Source organism: Haliaeetus albicilla, chromosome 3, assembly GCF_947461875.1.
Source record: "Haliaeetus albicilla chromosome 3, bHalAlb1.1, whole genome shotgun sequence".
NCBI classification, from domain to species: domain Eukaryota; kingdom Metazoa; phylum Chordata; class Aves; order Accipitriformes; family Accipitridae; genus Haliaeetus; species Haliaeetus albicilla.
The window spans coordinates 51,892,774-51,910,677 of record NC_091485.1 but is presented as its reverse complement, the minus strand read 5'-3'; positions in this window follow the sequence as shown (position 1 = coordinate 51,910,677).

Genomic DNA, 17,904 nt, shown 5'->3' with positions numbered 1-17,904 from the left:
TTCCAGCTGTACTTAGGGCTCACGTTATTGTGTTCCCACTGAAGTAATGGGAGTTATCCATTTCAACAGGCTAGAGGTAATAGTAGTTACAATAAGAGTTTTGGAAAATAACATAGAAAGGTAGCTTGATTGCTTGGAAAGAAATTTCTTTTACCTGCTCAATAGGGATTCAACACCTGCTGTTTTTTTCCCTCCCAGCCCTCTCTTACTGCTATTACTCTGTCCCTCTTTTACCTTTCTTACCCCCTTCCCAGTCATTTTCTGTTGCACCTACCCACAAGAGAGCCCCAAATTCCCCCCATAATCCCTAGAGGAATTCAGATACCAGAACAAAACAAGAAAAGCATAACTTGCACAGAGATGCCAATAGGGTTTTTCAACATGTCAATACAAATGTTGAAACTGTGTTTGGGAGGAGACTTGGTAATATATTAACTCTATTGGCAGGCCACGCATCAGGTTTTTAATCATGCTTTAATCTTATATTTATTATTTTAATCACACTAAATCAGAAATATTCAATCTTTTAGTTTAAAAGGAGACCTTCAGCAATTCAAAAATATTGCTAATTTTTCATACACATAAATAGGTAAGTATGACCTACCACCACTTAGTTTCCTAATCATCAAGAAATGTACTTCATGTGTCACCACTGATCCATCACATGATGGTAGCTGTAGTGAAAAAATAATCAGAGGAAAGAAAGAGATAATAAAGTTTGGATGTTCTGCATATACACACTGGTGGATGGCAGATTTGAGAGTTGGCTCATTTCTTTTCAGACTCATTACATTCAGATTCAGTTTGTTTGCAAGGTGCACGGCTTTTGCAAAGAGACAGAGTTCTGTAGAGCTGTTATAAAAATAATTTATTTGCAAAGGGTTAAGGTAATGTGTGGACTAACACGTGAAGACTCACACTTTTATAGGAAAGACAGAGTAAAAACATGGGATTTCCCATCATAGATGCTATGATCATTCCCAGATGGTGTCAGACAATGTCTGTGCAATGATACCAAACAAGGAACTGATTGCTCTTCCACATATTGAAGAAAAAATTAATGTGTGCTCAGAATTAATATCGAATAAATCTCAAACTTCTCCATGTGTTTGTGCAGTCAGACACATACCCTTTATGTACACATGGAAGTACATGTTGGGAAAAGATAGGCAGGAGGGAATTTCTTCAAATTATGAAGCTTCCCATTAAACAGATCACATCCAACCCTTTGAATATGTTAATGAACAAGTGGGCATGCTCCAAGGAAATGAAAATTTGAATGTACATTCAACGTGGTCTATTCTGGAAGGACCAAGAGGAGAAAAATACTTCTAAGTAAGTTACTTGAAACACTTCAGGTGTTTTTGTCAGGAAAACACCCTTGTGCCCCTCAGCCTTGCTGAGGTGAAGGCACCAGATAGCAAACCTGGTGCAACTCTGACAATTTTTAGACAAACAATAAATGTGTCAAACAACTGAACTTTGGAAAGGGCATATACTTATAAATGAGTTTTAGTCAAGTTTGGAAAAATAATTTTGGCTGGGATTAAAAAATGGAGGAATTCTTTATGTTGAAATTTTTCATTTAGCAAAAGAAATATTTGGTTTGGGAAATGTTGAAACATCGTTTTTTAATATTGCCGAACAGAAACTCATCAGCTCTTGGTTTTGACCTGGTGTTTCTCTTTTTAAAAATTAACTTGTAAGCCTGTGTGGGTGACAAAAGGGAGTGGAGGTAAAGATCACTTGACTTGCATCCACCAGGAGAAGAATTGTGGTGTGAAGATACAGCTAGGGAGCCGTAAGTTGAGATCTGCCCCATAAAGGAGAAAATGTGCTCATTTTGGCCAGAAACCTCTACAAAGCCCTTCTTTTGGTATGCACACGTGTCCCAAGCTCCAGCCTGGATTCCAAAGGCTCCTTAGTTTTTGAATAGTCTCAAAAGTATGTTAAAAGCTTAACAAAGATGACAAATGTTGCCTTTAAGGTTTTACAGGCCTTAATCACACAATCTGTTACACAGAAATGAACCTTTCTATGCTTGTCAGAAGTAGTGCACATTTATATAGTATTAAGTATAAAAGTGGCCTCAATAATTTCATACCTATTGGTGAATGTGGATGAAATTCTTTACCTCTAGGAATGCAGGAGTTCATAGCAGTTTATCATAATTGGCTTTTTGACATCTGAATTTATGATATTTTCCCAACTATTCCATTTCTGAGTTACGAATTTTTCACCAAAGTGTTCTTCATACACCTTTTTATTACGCATAGAAGCAGGTAAGAGTGGTCCTGGAGAATGCCACAGAGGCACTCAGAAAGATCACATTAGCAGGTTAGGTCCCAATCCTGTGGTCTCCTGTCCCCCCAGGAGAGCTCCGTGGATTTCAGTGGCATTTCACATGTCTGCCAGTGTCCTCCTGTGTTACTCAACACAGGGCCTTGGTCAAAGGAGAGGGTCACAGGTTTTTAAGGGATCTGCACTAAAATTTTTGTCATACTTTTTATATCTCCAATGCAAGCACGGTTAAATAACCCATGGACTACAGCCACTGAACACTTCACTTAGCTATCCAGGGGTGAATATTACCATTTATTTGGGGACTTGTCAAAGTATTATTTTCATTACACTAATAAATACTGTAAAAGTCAAAATAAAAAATGTTATAAGTTCTGGAACATGTCTTATCTAAATCTATATGATCTGGAAATATTTAGCAAGGGAGTTCAGTAATACAAAACAGAAACAGAAAGGGTCCTGGGTAAAGCCTTAGGGAAATGCCAAACTATTAATTACACATTAAGTGGATGTTTTTTATTTTTCTGTTGAAACAGCAACTATTCAAAGTCTATGCTACAGTGCAACAAAAATTATTCTCTGGTATAACTTAGTGTAGAAGTCCAAGCTATTTTGATCCCTAGAGTCAAAGTGCTTTAAAAGATGAAATAAAATTGTGTTGGGATTTTTTTAAATTAGGAAATAGGAGAGACAAATTCTGACCCATTAGCACAGAACTTGGCAAACACTAATGATAAATCAAAGCTATGCTCTGCAAATATTCTTGCAAGTTTAACCGTATACTTGCAAATTCTTTTTCTCACCTAAATGATTTTCCCAACTTGAATTTAATATTGGTAAATATCACCAATACTGCTAACAGTTCTGATGAAGTCAAAAGGACTGCCCTCGTGTAAAACGAGAACATTTCCTCAATCAAGCCCAATAGCTGTTACATGTTGTTGCTTGCACTGCTGGCCATCCCTTTATATTAATTATAAATAATGAAGATTATCTAAAAAGGGATCCCAAAATACTTCATAAGGCATGGCTATAAGCCTGTTCACACTCTGGACAAACATGGGAATCTTGCTTTTGTGTGCAAAGTCCCCTGCAATACCCAAGTCCTTCTGTATAGACTTGTGTGTGTGTTTACACAAAGGCACAAGCTGTATCAGCAAAATGCAGACACTTCCAGGATGGAGAAGAGCCCCTAATCAGAGTATGGTATGCTTCTTTGCTCTGGAGAAAAGGTTACATTTTGGTCAGGACATGGGGGTAAATCCTCCCCTAGTATGTAAAGCACCACGGTATCTTTAATGTCTAGGCTGAGCAGACATGACCTCAGTTTTCTAAGGCTTCCTTAATTCCTCAACTCCCACCTGTGAAAGGTCACAGAGCAGTTCCAGTTTTATTGAATTTGTGCTTTGCTTTGGATTTTGGGGAGAACTGTTTTGGGTTTTAGGGTTTGGGTTGTTTTTTTTTTCATTTGACCACCCTGTTTCCTCCCCAGATTTGTCTGGTCCTCAGAACCATGAACCCAGTTTCTGTGAGTGCCTTGGATGCAGGGTAGGGTAGAAGAGGTAATCTGGAAACTGGAACCAGACAGGACCCATTATTCCATGAATCTGTGCTCATCTATGTCCTTTTCAGCTTTTAATGGAAGCAGCCTGGAAGCTGCGAAAGTACAATAATATATGCACAAGATCAATTCGGACAGTATGAAGGGGAACTGGAGAAGCCAACACTCAACTTGCCCGCAAAATCAAGTGAAAATGAAGATACCAATCTCTCTTAGAGCAAAAAGACTTCCTACGCTAACTATAGTGCTTCAGGTATCCTGCTGTGAATGAAACCCTGTGTGTCAAACTCACCATCCAGTACTGAAGGGAACTCAGGAGCCCCTGAATCACCAAGAAAGTGGGAGAAAACTGGGGAGAAATTTGTAAAAGAAACCCTCAAAGATTCTTGTTTAGTGGAGACCCTTCTTCTGAGGGTTCCCACCCAAGAAAGAGGTACCTGTCTCTTTGTTCATAGTGATTTCTGCCAGCTGTTGCAAGTGAGCAACTGCCTTTCTCTAGGTATGATCAGTAAACTACCTAAGCACCTGGGACTCTTCACGCTGTCCAAAGACTGCTCCATAGAAGATGTGTCTCAGATTTGCAAATGTGTATGAAATCTATATGACTACAAATTAATAAAGCTCCCATTTCAAATGACTGCAATTTTCAGAACAAACCTATGATCCCTTCCCAGTTATATCCTGAAATCCATAAAACTGCTGCGTGTGAAAGAACTGAAAAAAGCATGAAGTCCTGCTCAGCAGAGAATGCACTGTAATTCATTGACTTGGATTTGGATGCAAGCTACAGTGATTCTAGCGCCCTGCAAGTCTTCCATCAGAAAGTAACACGCTGGTGATGAACACTCCTTCCAAATGCCCATTCTCACTTTTTTGTGTGTGTGAGCATTCTTCTTTGTGGTCTCCCAGGGAACCTGCGAGAGGATTTTCATTATCCACCCTCAAAAAGTCCTCACGACCCACCAGGATATTATCCACTTGACTCACTAGTTAAGGTCAACATAACCTTGAGGAAGTTATCACAGTAAAGCCACATACGTTTGTCTACAGCAGGAGGAATAGCCCAGCACTCTGCAGAAACAGGGGTTTGCTTTGAGGAACTTCACAGACCTGAATCAGGTGAGGTCTCATGAAGTGCCAGGGCCAATTTAAACCCACAGCTGATCTGTGTCCACTGGCACAGAGGACTACCAAGGGAAAGCAGGGGGGAAGTCATTGCATAATGGTGGAAAGGAGGGACTGTCCATAGTAGTTCAGCCTTCCAATTTAAAAAGTCAAAATAACCTTGCCAAATGATGTTTTCCTTTTTTGCACCCTGTCTAATGTTGACCTTCCTCTGTCTGCCTCCTCCCCCAAGTTCCACTGGTTACATCCTTTTCTTATTACACTAAAGTCATAAAATTGTAAAAATACCTTAGTTTCACCTATTGACCACTCTTAGACCTCATAGTCCATAGCTCCTTTAATGAAGTCCTCAGGCAGCATTTCCCTGTATCCTTATCTGAGTTTGGTAATAAAGCATATCTTAAGCCAACCTCCTTTTACAATATATGAACTAGGGCTGGGCAAGCTTTTCATAGCAAATGTTTTATTTAGTGGATTAAGCCTTTTGTTCTCTTTGTGAATTATTATGGACAAACTTTGACTTTAATTCATCTGGTTGTTATTCACAATTGTTCAAATAACTGTGTCAGTGAACATATTTCAGCTGTTTAGATTGTTCTCAAGTGATTCACTTCAGTTCTTTCATTTGCTATTTGTTACATGCTATTTACTATTCAAGGACTGTATTTGGTTTTACCCACCCCACCTGGTGGCAATAGTACCTGATCCTTGCATCACTGGAAGGTCTATGTAGAGAAGCAAAATCAAAGAGATTTCATAATGCTCTCTTTTCCTACTGTCCTCTGCTCACAACACACGTTTCTTAGAAAATTTTTTACATAAGTATCTGTGATGAGGCCTTTCCACAAAGACCCTTTTAGTAAAAGTAATTAGATATCACCATGTTAATGGAAACCATTAAAAGGTCTGAGAATACCATCTAATTGGACTGACAGCTTCAGTCAAATATCTAAGATTCTACCTAGAAGTAACAAGGCAGTGGGATACCAGACTTCATTAGTTCTGTACTTCACTGAGCTCCTCCTTTTGTTGAAACGAGCATTTCTAAATATTTTTGTACAATATTCACCTGGCTTTAATGTGACCTAAGTAGTATACATATCTTCAGATTATACAGTATAACTGCAGACATACACAGTATGTTCCTGCAAGTATAAATCCAAAGACAGAATACATCTCACTAAATCTATTTCAGATTATTTTGACTTTTGTACTTCAAATAATAATATATTGTGCATATAATAATAGATCGTGCATCTCTTTTTTGCATTTGACGTGCAGCAAAATTAGAGCGTACCAGTTCAGGATTTAGTTCTGGTCCATATCATCTGTATTATGTGCCTCATGGTTCTGAAAATACAGTTTCTGCAATGGTTTTCTCCACACATGCACAAACAAAAGCAATACAAATTTGTCAACAAGAAAATATGCTAAATTCTATCCTGAAGTCAACACTGGAGCTGCAAGCACTTTAGAGGAGACTTTAGCCTCTCAGTTCTCACATTTGAATAGGATATTTGGTAAACTTTTTCTAGGATTCGAAGCTTTTGTTTTGAACACTAATGAACTGTGATTCAGTGAACCCAGTAAAAATGCTTTGCCAAAATCTCTTCAGGTGTGGCAAATATTTGAATCTGTCTCCTCTATCAGAAGGTTTCAGTTTCTGACTGTGTTATGTGTCCGTGTGGTTTCCTTTCAATCTGTTAAATTTATCAGCCATGAGAATAAGTTCTTCAGATTTCTGCTGAAAAAATTTTAGCTTTAACATTCACTGCGCTTTTGCAATTTATCACTCTTTCTACCCTACTATAGCATGAGCTCTTCAATTTGCTTAAGTAAATATTGGCAGCAAATCAAAGAAAGTGCTGCAAGTCCGTGGGACACAATTTTAAACTAACTATGGAAAGCAGGCCAGGGATAGCCATGATGTTAAATGTGTTAGGCTCACTAATTTTCCTATGTGGTATATTCTTCCCTGACTATATGCACACAAAGGGGAAAACACAACCTATGAAATGTTATATTGTCTAGTTCCTACAATGTCTTCAGAAATACTCTATTCATTTCCTTTCAAGGGTCATTACAGCACTACTTAGAGCTGGCAACCTGACTAATGACATTTGTTAATCTTAGTATCACATTTCTGTAATATTTTCATTGGTTACATTTTTCTCTTAGGTCTATATTTTCTAGACTTGTACTATAGTTTTCTGTTATGCTTCTTTGGTTACCAGGAACTCCAGCAGGGCACCAGAAAATAGTACTATAAAAGACAATTGGGATCCTGCCTGTGAACTTGTCTGGACTTGCATGCATTGACCAAAGGATATTTCCACCAAAGGCTGGCTTGCAACATGCTAGGCACAAGCTGTGTTTAATTCAGCAGCAGTGTGGTCAGGACCCTATTAAGCTCCCTGTGGAGTTACTCTGGATTTATACCAGTGTGATTGTGATTAAGATTTAACTCAGACTGTGAGATCTAGCTGTAAAAATTTCTCTCTTTCCAATTTCCAGTGGCTGTAGAGTTCAGTCTCCTCAAACACTTATCTTCTTTTCCATAAATTGCATGTAAACTACATGCAGGTACCCCAGAGCATATGAACACATTTAATACTCAAGACTCCAGTGTTGTCCTAAAGGAATTGTAATAAATAACGGAAAACCCATGACTTAGAAGAAGAAAAAAAAAACACCACCAAAACTGTAATAATCCATGATTCACATTTTCCATCAGAACTATACAGAAAATACAGCCTTGCTGCAGGTGCAGTTTTGCAGATATTGTCATTTCTTGCCTGGAAAGCAATCACAATTCATCATAATGATTATAAAATGCATGATTATATAAAACTCCATTTTACATTCATAGGACAGCTTTGCTTTTGCAGCTCAGCTTTCATTGGCTAGCCTTGGTTTTCCCATGATGGATATAGCATGGACATTTGTAAAAACAAATAATAGAAGCAAATTTTAAACTATATTAAAACTAATAACCTGCCTTCAGAATCATACAGGAGCTTGGTGCTTGGGTGGTAGGCATAGAAAACTGCCCACACGTTGGTCTCAACAAAGAGCAAATCCTCCCAGTTTTTCTCCTGGAGGAAACTTTTTCCCCCCTTTGGTTTTTGGATAAATGTAGCCTGTGGTAAAGTTAGCAAGCACCAGCCAAGGCCCCCCCCACTCTGCTTCTTTGTGAAAATGTTCCCCTCATTGAGATGTCTGCCCATCTCAGCCACCCCTGTTCCTCTCCTGTTCCTGCCTGCAAGCACAGCAGCTTCTCCTCCCTCTTCTCTGCCCCTCATCCTCCACTAGCTATGTCTTATCTCTTTCTTTGAACAAATCTTTGCCCCAATTTGTCCATAAGAACCCCAAAATATTGCCAGGTCTCAAGGCTGGGAGGTTACACACCAAAGATATGAGGGGGACGTCAGTGGGTGCCCTGAGTAGGTGCCAGGGTAAGTGAAGATGATGACTGGATGAATAGCCAGTGTGTGCGGGAAGGGGATGGGAGCTCAGTGGTGCTGGGGACCTGTGGGTAAGAAGGTACAGAGCCTTCAGCAGTGGGGTGCTGCGCCCAAAAGGTGGGGACAAGGTGGGGACAAGGCAGGCTAAGGGCAGGGCCCTGAATTCAGACCACTGTTTGGCTGGCAGGGTTGCAGGGGACACAAAAAGAAGGAGTAATTCTGTACCTGTGGCCAGGAAGGTACTTAGGGAAAGGAAGAAAAGGAAAGAAGGAAGAAATTGGTGGGGAAGGCAAAAGACAAAGAAGTCAAAATCAAGACCACAGATACGCAGGTATCCTAGGAGTATTTTAGCTGCCTGGAAACCACTTGCAAACACAGGACACAGCTCTTGAACCTGGTCAATGCGCAACCCAGAATATTTTACCTTTATGAAAGTAGTATCTCTTGAGGCAAGTTATTTTCTTTCCTAGACAGCTGTTCAGCTCACTACTTTTTGCTTCAGTGGCTCTGGCCAGCATTTGCCAAAGCACCAAGTGAAAGATCATTGCTCATCATGTGATCCACACAGAGGACCTGTAGCTAGAAATAATTTATTAAGCTAATGATCCAATGCCATTCTTTTCCTCGGTCTTGGACTACATAGCATTTATTTATCCCTTTATCAACTCCAGTCTAGATTCCTACCATACACTGTGCCAGGGCCAACTGGAGAGGCCTCACAGAAGCCTGGGTGAAGAAGATGGATGCCTCTTTCAAGTGGACTTCAGCAGTACCCACAGAATGAGTAGATGGTTATGCCCTGCAGATAACCGATAGTTACAACTTAGATTGTCTACAAATAAAAATACTATGGAGCTGGACCTCCTTTCAGATGTATTCCCCAGATAAATGGTAGAAAGAAAAGAGATTCATTAATCCCAACCCATTGAGATAGACAGGAGTAGCTGCATATCTGAACTCTAGTCTTGGGCAAGCAAGATTCACTAAGCCAGAAAACTTTGTGGTTCTGAAAATACAAGAAGCAAGGACTGAATGCCGAAATCCGCAGTGCCTGAATTGTAGGTGCTGAAATAGAAACAACCCCTCCACAGCTAGGCTTCCCACGTGTGTAGTTTGAGTCAGAAATCCCAGGAAGGGATCCCAACATCCCCAGCACCAAGGGGACATATATCTAGAGCTAGCTAACATGAAACATGGGCAGCAATAGGGTGTCAGCAGCCTTCTTTCACCCCACAGCTGAAGCTCCTTTCTTTGTGCTGCAGAGTACCCTTCTCAAGATCAAGAGCTCCACAGTTGCTCCTGAAGCCCTTCTTTCAGAAACTAGCTATAGATCATTACGGTCTTTAAAAAGCTGGTGTGAAGAGATTCTACCATCAGTGTTTTTACACAGTAGACTACCGGATAGAGCACTTCAGCAGTTCTTTCCTCTGCCTGAAAGGTTCAAGCTCCCTGCCCTAACTACAAGACATCCTTCCAGGCTCTCAGGTGAAAATCATACAAGTATGGCTGCATATCCTGCTGGGACGCTCACCTGGAAAAAGTGGGACTCATGTTCCAGCCAGTGCTCCAAGGCCTACAGAGATGTTTTCCTGTCAATTAATTAAAGAAAAATTTACTCTAAACACTCTTGGAGAAATATGTCCCTAAAAACACCTCAAAGATAATTCCATTAAATGTAACAGCTAAGAAGCATCAAATAATAGCAACTGAGTCTCAGTTTCTTTTTTGCACCACAGGAGGAACTGGGAACACCTCTCCAAACTAGAGACTAAATCATTTTCCTGAAATGGGTGGGCAAAATAGTTCTGGATTTTTTTGAGCAAGGGATGGAACTGAACCTGGATTTTCCACATCCTCAGTAAGGGCATTAATCTCTAGGCTTTGGGAGTGGAGGGTCATAAAAGAAGATACAGCCAGAACCTGTGAAAGAAAGGAGGCTCTGTTGCAACCTTTCAGGATTTATTGATGTTGTCCCTGAGAGCTGGGTTCTGAGAACATCTAGAAGAACTTTCCCATTTGGAGACCTAGTTCTAGATCCCCACCTGGTTTAGACGCTAGGACTCATATGGTTATGAGCCTGCCTAGCAGCAGAACTGCAGGCAACTGAGGAAATATGAGATTAAAAGAAGAATTAGGTGCCATTTGCAAAATCCCCAAAACTCCGGCTCTGATGCTACTGCCTCCCTGAGGTGCTTAAAACCCATCTAAGTTTTAGGTACCTAAATCTAACTGGAGTGTGAATTTCAGCTGCAGATGTCCTGATTTGTTTATGTTATTAAGAAATGCTGATATTTAGTTGAGTGAAGGTGATGAGCTCTGTCACGCTCACAGTAAGATAATTCATGTCAGTGCTCACAGGCGGCCATTATGTAAGGACTGGGTGGGTGACTTTACCCAACAACAGGAAAACACATACTACCTCATCCTAGCTACCAGCAACTGTTTGGGAGACCTGTCTAGTTTCCATGTTTCATAGAGTTATCATTAGGATTGCTACTACAGAGACATGTATTATGTTTGCAACTTCCCTTAATCAGAAGAGAGAAAATGAGATTAGGTCCATAAGGGTTATTATTGTTCATTTCTCTTCATGCTGCTTTTCTGGGTCATGATTTAGATGAAATTTCAGTAAATTTCATGTTCTTTTTGTCCTGTGGACTTTTTCAGACTACTGGTAAACCCACAGAAGTCAAGAAGAAAAAAGAAAGTCTATAAAAAATACATACTTTAGAGAAAGCAGAACTATCATCAATAAACAACCAAACAAGACAAATATGAATTCATTTGGAATCAGAATATTCATTTAAAGAGTTTCAAAACAACAGCTTGCTCTTTCCAAGACACAAGCAATTTCCAAAATGTAAAACACGTTTGGAAGGTGTCATTCACTTTCGGTGGCATTAGACACAGACAGCAAGGAGCAGTGGGGTAAAATCAAAATCGACATAGATCAGGAGCACTTAGAACTTGCTATCTATAGAAATGTGTGCTTTATTTCCATCACAGATTAATGAAACACCTCACAAATGTTGTGCATTTGTGGAGAGCACGCGGGTCTGTAGGCAGCATACATATTACATAGTGTGCACTACTCCTGTGCATTGCTTTCGAGCATCATCACCAGAGGCTTTTTAAGACTCTGCAGCCATGGAATTAGCTGTGGTATTGCCAGCCAGCTGTGTATCCTCCATGGACTTTGGAACAAGCTATAAAAGTAAAAAGAAAAACATACTTTGCCAGCTCCTCACAAAACAGAGCCAGCACTTTAAAACCAAGTGGGTCCTTTTCCGCCCGGCAAATCTTGAGGTCAGCCTCACAGGTCACCATTTGGGATTACATCAGGGACCAACCGGTTGGGTTCAGCCAGGCTCGGGTTGGTCTGGCAGGCTGCGTGAAGCGAACAGAAGCCAGACCAAGACAAAAAGTTGAGGGAGTGGGATAGGAGGAAACGAAGAAGACTGTTCCAAAGGCTTTTAAATTACGATGGCCATGTTGTTGCAATACTATTGGAAAACTAAATTAATTGCTCCCTTCCTTAAGCCTCTCCTGCTGTGGCTGTATTTCTTTTAGTTAAGGGCCTGAGTCAGTAAAGATGCATCCAATTTCCATGCTGTCCAAATGCTTCTAATCACTGCAGAAGCCAGATAGAGATTTCAGTAAACTGAGCTTTCATGATAAACAAATCTGTTCGTTGGGTGACTCTTGGCCTCCAAAGTTTTCAGACAACAGAACTACTGGGAGAAGGTCACAAATTTACCCTGGAAAGGGCTGATTTCTACAAAATTCTGCTCACCTATTTTCTTAAAAGCAGAGGACTATAAAGAGTTTGTTCAGGAACCGAAAAGGTGAGGCACCTTGACTCTACAGTCACTACTGAAACAAAAGCAGACTATCTTTAGTATGTTTTAGTTCACAGTTACATTACTGGAAAGGCAAAGGTTTTCTAGGCACTGTAAAACCACATAATAAAAGCAGTGCACGTTTTCTGTAAAGCCAGGGGCTCTGTTACTTCACAATCCTTAATACAATTTGCAAGGATGCAGCTACACGGAAACCAATTTTTTGAGTACACCACAGTAAAAATCATCTACATTTTGCACAATGTTTGAGCTTCACAGGCTGCCAGACTCTCATTGATAGCATTCCAAGAAAACACTACTCATTATACATGAGATCTATCACCCTTTCTTGAGTTGTTCTGTAGCCATTAAACACCCCATGAGTGCAATGACAGCCATGTAAGCTAGCAAGTTCCCTGTACGGCACAAAGAACTATGTTAAAAGAAATTGAAATTGTAGAGCATGAGAAGTTGTGAATTTCACGGTGGATTCCCCTTCCCTTTGTTTGCCCTTCTTCTCCCCTTAAACACCCAATGTGTCCGTTTAAAGAGTGAGGGTTGTTTTCTGTTTTGCATTTTGTTTCCTCTTACTTTACTCATGTAATTCGTTGCAGACTTCAGGACAGTAACCTCTGTAGAATTTGCTAGTGGCCCACAGAGCTAGCATAAAATAAAAAGTTACAAGTCCACATAACCTTAATTTTATGGTTATAAGCTATATTTACTGCTATATCATAAGTTTGAAAAGACTGCTAAGTGTTCAGTGTGGGAATGCAGGGAATTTCTCTTAAGTTAGTTTTATGGAGAAATGTGTTGTTAAACTGTAGGAAAGGTTACGGTCCTTTCAAGTCCACCAGAGCAGAATGCCTGTTAGGCGTTTTTAGGGTATTTATAAAATACCCCAACCGCACCCTCAGTATCGTTCATTGAAATTCAAATTCAGGACCTTTGCTCTGTTCAAGTCCCTTTGGTTTTAACACTGTAAACTAACCTGAGTGAGAACACTATCAAAAATCAAGGTGGGAGAATTTGCTTTTTAACTCTTGCTCACCTTGCACTTTTTTAATTTTGCAAGTGTTTCTCACCGCAGCACGTAAATATGGTGCAGCCCAGTGAGTGTACAATGTACTAAGCTGAGACTTCATCAGCAGGAGAGATGGGAGTGCTCTTAGTACTTCTGTCCTGATTTTACCTGATGAGCCCCAGCAGGATACATTCTCCTGGGTGCCTCAGTTTCCCCACCTGTAAAACTACCATGATAGTACTGACTTCCAAACATGCTGAATCCTTTTGTGACCTGCCAAAAAACTAATGCCAAACAAGAGAAAGTACTGTTGCTCCACACACCCCTCAGCCTCCCCTTCTCCCCTCAGTCCCTCACTCTCCTCTTCCAAGGCCTATGCCCACTCAGTTTGCTGGGTGGCCACACAATAAACTGGACTAAACACTGACTGCTGACAGAGACGTAGCAGGATGCCTGTGTTGTGGAATCAACCTGATCATATACAGTAAATCCACTGCCTCCAGAAAGTGGATTGGCACTACTGTTATGGAACAGGACTGGCCAGGTTGTGGGGACAGGGTCAGAAGACACTTAATCTGCCCTGCGTGGTAGCTACATCCTTGTCTGTCCCCTGGATGTGCTGCTGATGTGTAATGGGGGGGGGGGGGGCGGGGGGGTTGCAGGGCTTGGGGCAGAGATGGCAGGAAAGACAGAAACCTGGCATTGAAGGCTATGCACTGCCCATGGGTACCTGGGTACCCCATAGCTTCTTGGCTTGATATACAGCACACCCTTGTCTTTTTAAAAATCTCCTTTCTTATATCCCCTTTTTAAAATTATGTTTGTCATTCACATCTACTGCAAATGATTGTTTCTTTCTTCTCCTTGTTGCTCACATAATTTTTACTTTAATTCTGCATTTCATTTTAATAGGGAACATTTTATTATTTTTTACAGAACGTCAAGAGGATCTCAGCCTGAAACAAGCCTTTGCAATTCAGCCTACAGTGTCATTTAAAACAGGAAAATCAACTGTGTGATAGACACACTGAAGAGCAAATGCCTTCTGGCATTGTTTTTTTCTTTCAGGCATTAGGGTTTTTTAGAGCGCAAGGAAAAATTCCTTTATCTTCCAACTACAGAGTTTGCTAGCAGCATCTTTTGGTTTTAAATGACTGATAATCTACTCTCCCAGTGGAGGTCATTAAAATAAATTTTAGACCTGCCAAACAACGCCTTGAAGTTCAGTTTACCTTCTGCCGGATTGTCCTAAATAACAGTAACGTCACCCTGCAATGCCCTCTGCTGGGAGACGCGACTTGGAGCTGGAAGGAGAGCTACCAGTTCGTGTCCTCAAGCAAGGAACAGATATTTGCAATGAGATGGACTGGATTTTCACCTTCTGTGTGAATTCCTGACCCCGCTGAAATCAGTGGGGTTCTAGCTTTTAATTTTCACTTTGCCCTTAATCATTCCCCCTTTTGAAAACTGTGCTGTTATTAACCACACTGGAAAAAACCTGTTTATTTCAAGTCCAAATGAAAACTTCATTAGTAGCTTACAGACATGAAGATCTCCTTTTAGCATTTATTGAGCTCCTAGAGAGAGGTTTTATAAGGAAGCTTTCAGCTGCAAAAGACATTGTTCCTCTTGACATTCATCTAAGTCATTTTAACTGTAAAAGCCTGTACAAAATCACGCATGCAAATAACATTCATGTTACACAGGTGTGATTCTGCCTAATGTACATTTTCACTGAACAGGATTCTTGTACTGGGAAAAGGAAGCCAGGCAAATGCTATACAGTAAAACAAAGGAGTATGTCTCGAATCTGATGTGTGAGAACACGAACCCTACCAACTGCCACCTCTGACTGCCTCTGAGATGCATCGTGCTGGGGTCTGAGGAAGAAAAATCTGAATTGGCCCTGCCAGGCAGTGGGATCTTAGCGTGGAGTTCACACAAACAGCAATCTTCCCCCTCACATGCATACTGGCGCCATGACCCCATGGCTTACAGGCTAGTTATTCCCAGCTCACAACTCATCTGGAGAATCATCCCTGAAAAATATTTTCCAGCCTTGGCAAGGGTGATGTAACACTATCACTGCTTTGGTTTCAGCTCCTGTGTCCCTCAGCTAGGATGGTCTTGCATGTTGTTTGTCTCTCACCGCAGCTGTGCAATGGGCAGCAAGTAGAAAGGATTTTTCCACAATAGCCCCCAGTCCTCTCTGCTGGACACTTGCTCCTTGCTACTCATGTTCCACAGCTTAGGTTCTTCCTGGCAGGCCAATTATTTTATGTTTACTACTAATTATTATTTCTGTCTTTAAATTGAGACATTTTTTCCTTGTGATGAGATGTTTCTTCTGCATTAACCTGCTTTATCACTGTGTGCCTCTCTCTGCCCTGCTTTACAGGGACAGACACCCTTGGTGCCAGAGAATGCAGGTGCAGTAAAGCCACACAGTGCCTGACAACACCATTTTTATTTGAAGTTACACATAATTATCATTGATTTGGAAGTGTGATCTCCTTGATACACAGCCTTACAAGCTAACAGTTTTTTCCCAGAAATGACTTTACAATGTTTGTTATGCCCTCACAGAGATTGAAATGTCATGGTTATAAACAGTTTTCAGGACTACGCCAGGTTCATTAAAAGGCCCCCAGACAAGTACTTTTTTGCTTTGTATACTGTCCTGAAAACCTTCTGCTTCTCTTTTTAAGCACCACAATGTCACACTTGTTTGAAAATGAGGCACGTGTGGCTACAAACATCCAAAAGTATGTTTACTCCTGACAGCGAGGGCTCAGATTGTCACTCTGGACGCTTACCTGCTCTTCTCAGGAATATCTTCCTTTGCCAGAGAACTGGGTAGCCCAGGGACCAGGTGGTGGGTGCTCACGTACCCTACCCTGAAATGATTAATTCGAGGGAAGGCTGGAAGTAACTGAAAGTTGTTCCAGTCCTGATGCCAGTCTGGTCCCTCATGGGTGAGGCAGCTGTACCAGAAAACCAAACTGAAAATTCACCCTCTGAGCTGGCACCGTTGATGGAAGGATCAGCAGTGAAGTCCAAGACTGAACTGGCCTCCAGCTTAAACTGTCCTCTGATCCAAGGCTGTCTCTCAACATCACAAATGAATAACATTATATGAGGAATCTTGCACAGACTGCTATTTTTGCTGCCAAGCAGTCTTTCAAGAAATTGTCTCCCAGTCTGATATCTTTACATTGAATAATTCCATCCACAGAAATGCTTGCTAGTAGTTAAATTATGGCCAAGAATCTACATTCAGCCTGAATTTGCTCATGTCGATGCATTGTACCACTACTGGAGAATAAGTGTGGTGTCACTCAAAATGGTATTATACTGGAACATGACCAGGAACAGGATTAGAGCAATATCCTGTGACTGGGAGCAAGGAGTTGAACTGGTTCTACATTTGCTGGAGGCAGCAGAACACCTTGGTAAGAGGCAGTCACTGTGCTGCCTCCACCCCAGCTTCTGGGGGAAGAGATGGCCATCACCACATCAAAAAGAAGAGTGCCTCCCTGCAATCATTTCCCTCCTGGCTGGCAGCAGGTAGCATTGGGAAATGACAGCTTTGGTATTCCCTGGCTCTGCTAACCTCTGTTATCACCCAGGCCCTGGAGAGTTCATCATTCAGAGAAGAGGGCTGAGGAAAGCTCTGCTCAACCTCAATTAAGGCTCTCTTTGGTTCCCAGACAAAACAGAATAGGCAAATTAACATCCTGCGCTAGGAAGTTTTTTTGTCCTCATCACTGTGGTGGCAAAATCCAGTTTTATCAGCACTGCTGAGAAAGCTTGCAGTAGCTTGAGTATTAGAGAACATGATGGCTTCCACACAGGACAGCCTTCCAGCTTTCTGTCCTCTCTTCCTAAGGATATACTGAGAAAGTATTAAAAAAAAAAAAAAAAAAGGCATCATCATCAGACAAAGTGGTCATTCTGTACTTTTCCAGCCCTCAGCAGTCAGTAACCTTTCTGTTTGCACCAATATAAGCCCCAAGCAGTCAGTGGGAGACATGATTTGCACAAGCAAATTCACTCATTTCCTAGGAGAGGGCAAAATTCAGGGTGTGACCACAACTCCTTTCTCCTGGCCACAGCTTAGCTGAAGGCCCAGTATGTCAGATTCACCCCAGTGTGATTCCAGGGACTGGTCTGGAATCAATTTGACCCAGTAAGTCTCTTTGATTGCATCAGGCCTTTCAGAAGTTTTGAACAACAAAGATCTAAGCAGCAGGCAGCAATCTGCACAAAAACAATCTTTGCAGTTTAAGGATTTTTAAAGGTCTGTGCCTTTTTTTTTTTTTTTTGTCTCTTTCATTTCAAATGCTTTTCAACTGAGCGAATGCTGCAGCGGGTTCATGGGAGAAGGCCTTGAGGCACCCCTGACTTTGGCACCATTATCCCATAGACACTCCATACATTTTTTGGCACCTTGCAACAGACACATTGACAGCCACAGGATTGATGGAAAGGGAAGGAAGCTGTTTTGCAGTCAAAAGAGAATGTACTCAGATTTCTAAGGCCATTTGAAAGAATGCCAGAATGATACTGGATTTCGGCATTCTTAAGCTC